Source organism: Neoarius graeffei, chromosome 9, assembly GCF_027579695.1.
Source record: "Neoarius graeffei isolate fNeoGra1 chromosome 9, fNeoGra1.pri, whole genome shotgun sequence".
Classification (NCBI taxonomy): domain Eukaryota; kingdom Metazoa; phylum Chordata; class Actinopteri; order Siluriformes; family Ariidae; genus Neoarius; species Neoarius graeffei.
The window spans coordinates 29092297-29098404 of NC_083577.1; the positions used below are offsets into that span (position 1 = coordinate 29092297).

At 41.9% G+C, this 6108-nt stretch overlaps 1 protein-coding gene across 8 annotated transcripts in view; it reads right to left on the bottom strand.

The window, feature by feature from the left end:
* LOC132891561 (R3H domain-containing protein 1-like) overlaps positions 1-5549 on the bottom strand; it is a 111353-nt gene extending 105804 nt beyond the window's left edge. For all 8 annotated transcript variants that reach the window (XM_060929270.1, XM_060929267.1, XM_060929269.1 and 5 more), the window contains exon 1: positions 5382-5549. The gene's annotated coding sequence lies outside the window, so the exon portion shown is untranslated. The remainder of the gene's footprint in view (positions 1-5381) is intronic.
* Positions 5550-6108: the final 559 nt, after the last annotated feature.

Genomic DNA, 6108 nt, shown 5'->3' on the forward strand with positions numbered 1-6108 from the left:
GTTTGAAGTCTTGCACAAGTCTCGTGAAGATCACGCGGATAAGCGACGCCTGCTGTGGACCAAACGAACTACATTCAACATGGATAAAAACCGAAAAGGCTGGTAAGTGTCATATAATTTGCCAATACGAGTCACGATATAAGATTAATAAAACCGAAAACAATCAAATAACACGTAAATTAAGAAATAAAGCAAGTTTAAAAATGATTTCAATTCCGCTTTAACCACCTCAGGCTGAGTGAATATCGGTGAATAATAACCTCGACTTCATCTCAAGTATTATTCACTTCACCTTTGGGGAATAATTGTTAACTTGACTGCAGACTTTATTATTCATCATTTGTCTCTGGTGGGAAGAGGAGCGCATGGTTCAGTGATTATTTTTTTTTACTTTTATTTGTTTGAAGACTCCAACTCATTGCCACTAAAGGCAGGGGATGCAAACTTAGTTCCTTTCATGTGAAAGTTCGTTATAGCACAGTTCTGGGAATATTCGTTTCCTGTCCACAAGCATCTACACATCATCATAAAAACAGCAACATGAAGATTTTCACACAACAATTCCTCCGGTGTGGATGACGGCGTTCTCGTTTAAAGATGTCAGCCAATCAGAGCGACGCTATAGGCAGTATCTCACTGGGCTGCGACAGCCTGCGACTAGTTGGAGACACAATTGTGATAAAATATGCTAATTTCACTTGGAATCACACTGAAATGATATTCGCATATTTTATCGCAATTATTGTGTCTCCAACTAGTCGCAGGCTGTCGCAGCCCAGTGAGATACCTGCTGAACTCGCACTTCCTGTCTCACAGAAACTGACTTGAGAAGGGTTCGTGACGGCTTTGCGACACATTTGCGGCTATTTTTAGAGAAATTTTGTCGCACTAATTTTTTGAACATGTTCAAAATTTCAGTGTCGAAGGAGCGACACTTTGCGACTCATGCGAGGAAATTGAGAAGCCCCGCCAATGTTTAAGTGACACTTCTGAAACTCTCTCGCGAATGACGTTTGCAATTTGTCAGAAGCTGTCGCAGCCCAGTGAGATACTAGCTTATTTACATATCGAATATTTAAAGGACACAAAATCAGCCTGCCTTATCCTTATCCCAGGCTAAAACAAAAAAAAAAATCTCAGAGAAGAACGAATGTGTGCTTTAATGCTATCCAAATAGGGCTCAAGCGAAAGTCATCCTTCCTCATGTATACTAATGGGATTCGACGTGCTACTGATCACGATGAATAAACTGATATGCAAATGAGATATGAGTGATGTCATCAAGTGACCTGTTGAGCTACTTTCCCCTGAAAAGAGTTGGCTACGCTGTATGTCCAACACAACCGAGCTTTTAATAAGCTCGGTGATGGAGAAAAAGGCGATCGTGTTTAGAAAATAAATACATATCAGGGCTCGAAATTCGCGGTGGTCCGGTCGCCTGAGGCGACTTAATTTGGCATTTGGCGAGTAATTCCTGTCACTCGCCAGCCCGGCTGGCTAGTTGAAAATAAAAAATATATATGAAGCGAAGATTCAGACTAGGGCTGTGTGATATATTGAATATACTCAATATATATGCAAAAATTGTGTGAGATACATAAAATTATTATATTGTAACTATCGAGTATTTTATGGTCATCTGCCAACTTGCTAGCCTAGTAAACTAGACCCACCCGCCTAGCGGCCAAAAATATTTTTGCCTAGCAAGTGGGTCTAGCCTCGCACCATATAAACAAAAACACCCCGGGCATCAAATCGTGCCCGCCAATCACAACGCAAGGTTTTTGTTTGGATTCTTTGGGCGGGCTTTTGCAGGAGTGACGACAAAGCTGCGCGACGCTGGAGAAAGCACAACAGGAAAGATGGCTACGGCTAGTGAACAGCACGCGTTTGACTCCGCTTTGGAATCAGTTTTAGAAGAATTAGACTTGGAGTTTTCGTTGAAACATGAGCAGGAAGAGGCTCTCCGCTCATTCCTTTTCAAGAAGGACGTTTTCGCTGTTTTGCCGACCGGCTATGGCAAAAGTCTGATCTACCAGCTGCCTCCGCTCGTAGCCAAAAGGATGGGGCTAGTTTGTGCAGTACGAAGAATTAATAAACAGCTTTGAAACATTACTTTTTGATTGTTTCTTATTTTCCCGTTATTTTAAATTTAAGGGAAATTATTTCACCAAACACCACTAAATAAAAACTCTCAAAAACAGTTTAAGCAAACCCTTGAAAAACACTTGAAAAAAAATAAGAGTGTATGTGGTACAGACTCCAAACTTGTGGTCATTATCTCCAAACTTCTTAATATCTAGAACTTGTTTATTAATTAATACGCATTTTGAAAAATTATTTATTTCAAGGTCTCCCCCACTGCTTTCTGTCGCTCTGACTACGTCACAGTCACTGTTGCGCTGATTGGTCAGAGCGTTGGCCTATACGCACAGAGACAGTTTGAAAGACAGCGGTTTGTTCCTCCTACCCCCTTCGGAAATGTCTACGGATCGAGGCCAGACTAAATATTCACATTTAGTCTGGCTTGCCAGGCTACCAACTTGCATTTGTTTCGTTTGTTTAAAACCTTTTCCGGTGGTTTTCTTTGTCACGCACTCGCCAACCAATCCCGGGGCGACATCTCGGTGCTGAAAGGAACTTGCGGGAAGATTTCCTAGTTTCGGTTTACAGCGCTGACTCAGTTAATGCAATCGTTGGTGTTGCATAGGCTACCATGTAAGCTCTGTCAATTTCAGCGACAAATTAAAAATGGAAGCGGACGAACTGGTTCCTAAAAGAACTAGTAAGGGGTCAGTCATCTGGCATTTTTTTGGATTATATTATGGTGCTCTGTATTGTTCTCATTTATGTACTTAACAACAGTATCAAAATACTGGGGTCTTGAAATAAATGCACATTAGTCATGAACAATGGTAACTACTCTCGTGTTATTTCTGACAGAAGTAAAATTCATACATTTTTGGCTAAATGATTTTCTGTTTGGCGAGTTACTTTGGAAGGGAACTAGTCCAGCTGGCTGGTGAAAAAAATATATGAATTTCGAGCCCCGCATACGTGTTATTTACCAGCTGGGAGGTCCGTATGGTGAAATACCATGACCGAGGTCTTGAAAGTACTGAGCGAGGCCCTCTGGGCCGAGGTCAGTATTCAAGGCCGAGGTCACGGTATTTCACCATACGGACCGACCTTAAGCTGCTAAATAATATATTTATTTTTTTCTTGACCAAATTCTAACAGAAAACGAGAGCGCCCGAAAGGGAAAACCAAGCCGAGCCGCCACTTTTGGCCCTTTTCCACTACCCTTTTTCAGCTCACTTCAGCTCGCTTCACCTCACTTCAGCCCGACACGGCTCGCGTTTCGACTACCAAAGAACAGCACGACTCAGCTCACTTCAGCCCTGCTTAGCCCCTAAAACTCGCACGGTTTTGGAGTGGGGCTGAAGCGAGCCAAAGCGAGCCGAGTGAGGCTGGGGGTGTGAGCAGACACTCCCCTGTGCACTGATTGGTGAGGAGAAGTGTCCTCACATGCCCACACACGCCCCGCGAGCACGCTGGGATCTGTAAACACCGTAAACCCGGAAGAAGAATTATGAATTACGAGAATTTCTGAAGCCTTATGCGCCTCGCCTCATCTATACGCTCTTGCCAGTATCTGTCCGCGTTGTCGGTGACAACAAGCCACAGCACCAAGACCAGCAACACTAACGACTCCATGTCCTCCATGTTTATTGCTTACTATTCGGGTCGTGAGACTACCGCTTAAAAGCTCACTGATGTCACTGTTTGCGCCGCCTAACGACATCACGTGACGTCCACCCACTTTCGCTAACTCCACCCAATGTGTCCACCCACTTCCAGCCAGCACGGTTCAGCGCGGTTGTAGTCGAAATGCAACTTCAATAGCCCCGCTCAGCTCGACTCAGCACGGCACGGCTCAGCCCAACTCAGCCGCGTTTGTAGTGGAAAAGCGGCAATTGAATCCTCATTCATGGCTGGAATGCAAATGGCTTCCTCCTCGGTATACAAGTGCACTTCCATGGCAGGAAAAAACTAGATTTTGCTGCCTATGTCGTCCCCCATTTATACAAATAGGAGTCATTCAGGATTCAGCCATGTTTTGCTCGGCGTTAGCAACAGTTAGAGGTTTTTAGCTTTCTCCTGAAATGTTTTCTTTTATTTCTTCTTCCTCAGGGTAGTAAAACTCGCTTTTGCTGTGAACACTGTCGTTATCGCTATCCATGCTGCAAAATTAATGCTGTTCTCCTGAGAAATGCTGGCAAAAATTTATTTATTAATCTTCTAAAAAGAAAAAGATAAATATTGACAAAAAATGCTACCATGTTTGCTGTCATTGTGAACGAGCGAGTCGCCAGAGTTCCGTAACCGGGGTCCGTATCGTAGGATACAGACCCGCTCGCCAGCCAATCAGAGCGCAGGATTTGATGGAACCCGGACCGCGAAAAAAATCTGAAAAAATTATTTCTCAAAAAGGTCATTCTGATTAACGAAGAACATGAAACACAAAGTTTAATCCCAATTTTAACTTCTCTCTCTCTATCAGAACATCAGCTGGTCAGATAATAATAATAATAATAATAATAATAATCACTTATAAATCATTAAAGTCACTCAGAGGAGCTGAGAATGTTTTTTAAATTCCTTAATAAACATTATTACTGACTGATTTACTTCACTGGAGCACAAACTAGAATTCAGACACACTTAAAACTCCTTAAATATCTATTTAGAAATACTTCTCTGAGGTATTAATGACTGCAGAAAGTAAAATAAATATATTTTTAAGACACTCTAGGATTAAAGATAATTAGCAAGCGAGCTAGTCAGTCAATGTGGTGAACATTAGCAAAGGCGTCGAAGTGAAGTTTAACTAAAGAGAAAGTTCCAGAAGTGTGTGCGGTTCAGTGTGTTATTAAGGTATGAAACACTGTGTGAATAAAGTATCGCGTTTTAAAAAAAAAAAACTAAATAAAATATGAAATGTTTACAGCTCAGGCCTGCTATATCATGAAGCTAGCAGCTAGCAAGCAACAGGCTCCATGCTAGCAGCCGGTCAGTGTAAATACAACTGAGTGCTAGCTAGTTAGCTAACTGAGCTAAGCTAATGTGTGAGACACCGGTTTGAATAGGAAAGGTTAAACAAACACTGCTCGGGTGTTTGTGAAATTTTCAACACCATTATGTTTCAGGCTGGAACCGTTCCTCAGCTTTTATCACCATTTCATTCAACTAATGAGCTAGCGTTAGCTTAGCCGGCGGCTAGGCTAACCATGCTAACGCTAAAGTCCAGCCCCTGTAGCTGTCTCAGTTCACACAGACAAACACCGAGGAAGGAAAAACATCCCAAACTCGAGCCTTACCTGCTCCGCAAAGGTGAATGTATTCTTATTATCTTCAGTTTTTCGTCAACGCTCTGGATTTATTTTCATTTATTTAGCATCAATCTCAAACATGACAAGGATCAATAACATGCTCAAGCCAGAGCAAGCGTCCTCGGGGGGCCGTTATTCGTTCCGCACCCGTATTTCGACACATCCCGGCTCCTTTGCTTTGATTGGCTTCTGTGATCCCAAATTCTTCTCAAACTGTTCTGGGATTAGTCAGTCCTATCAGTGAGGTCAAGATGTTAACCAATCCTAGTGCAAGAGGCGGGACTGGTCCCAAAACGGGTGAGGAAAAGGTGAAGTAAAGGCAGGCTGAAGAGAAATTGATTGACAGTTTATTTCGTCCAATCACAGCGCTCAGCGCCGTGACGCATTGGCTCGTTAATTTTCACTGGACTGTTTTCATTCTAAGGGCGGGGCTTAAAACAATACTGAACATGCTTAGTTCTCATGTATCTCATGTGTTGGAAAACATTTTGGGATAATTTTCATCATTTCTAATAAAATGATAATGCTTGAATTGTGTCACCTTTTTTTGGAATAATTCACATTTTGGGATCATTTACAGAATTTCTAATAACTTTATAATTGCTGAGTTATGTCAATATTTAACACAGGATAATTAATTAAAGAAGAAAAATGATCTTAATATTTCAAACCAAAATGAAAATTCTTGAATACATCCCCAATATTTTCTCAATAA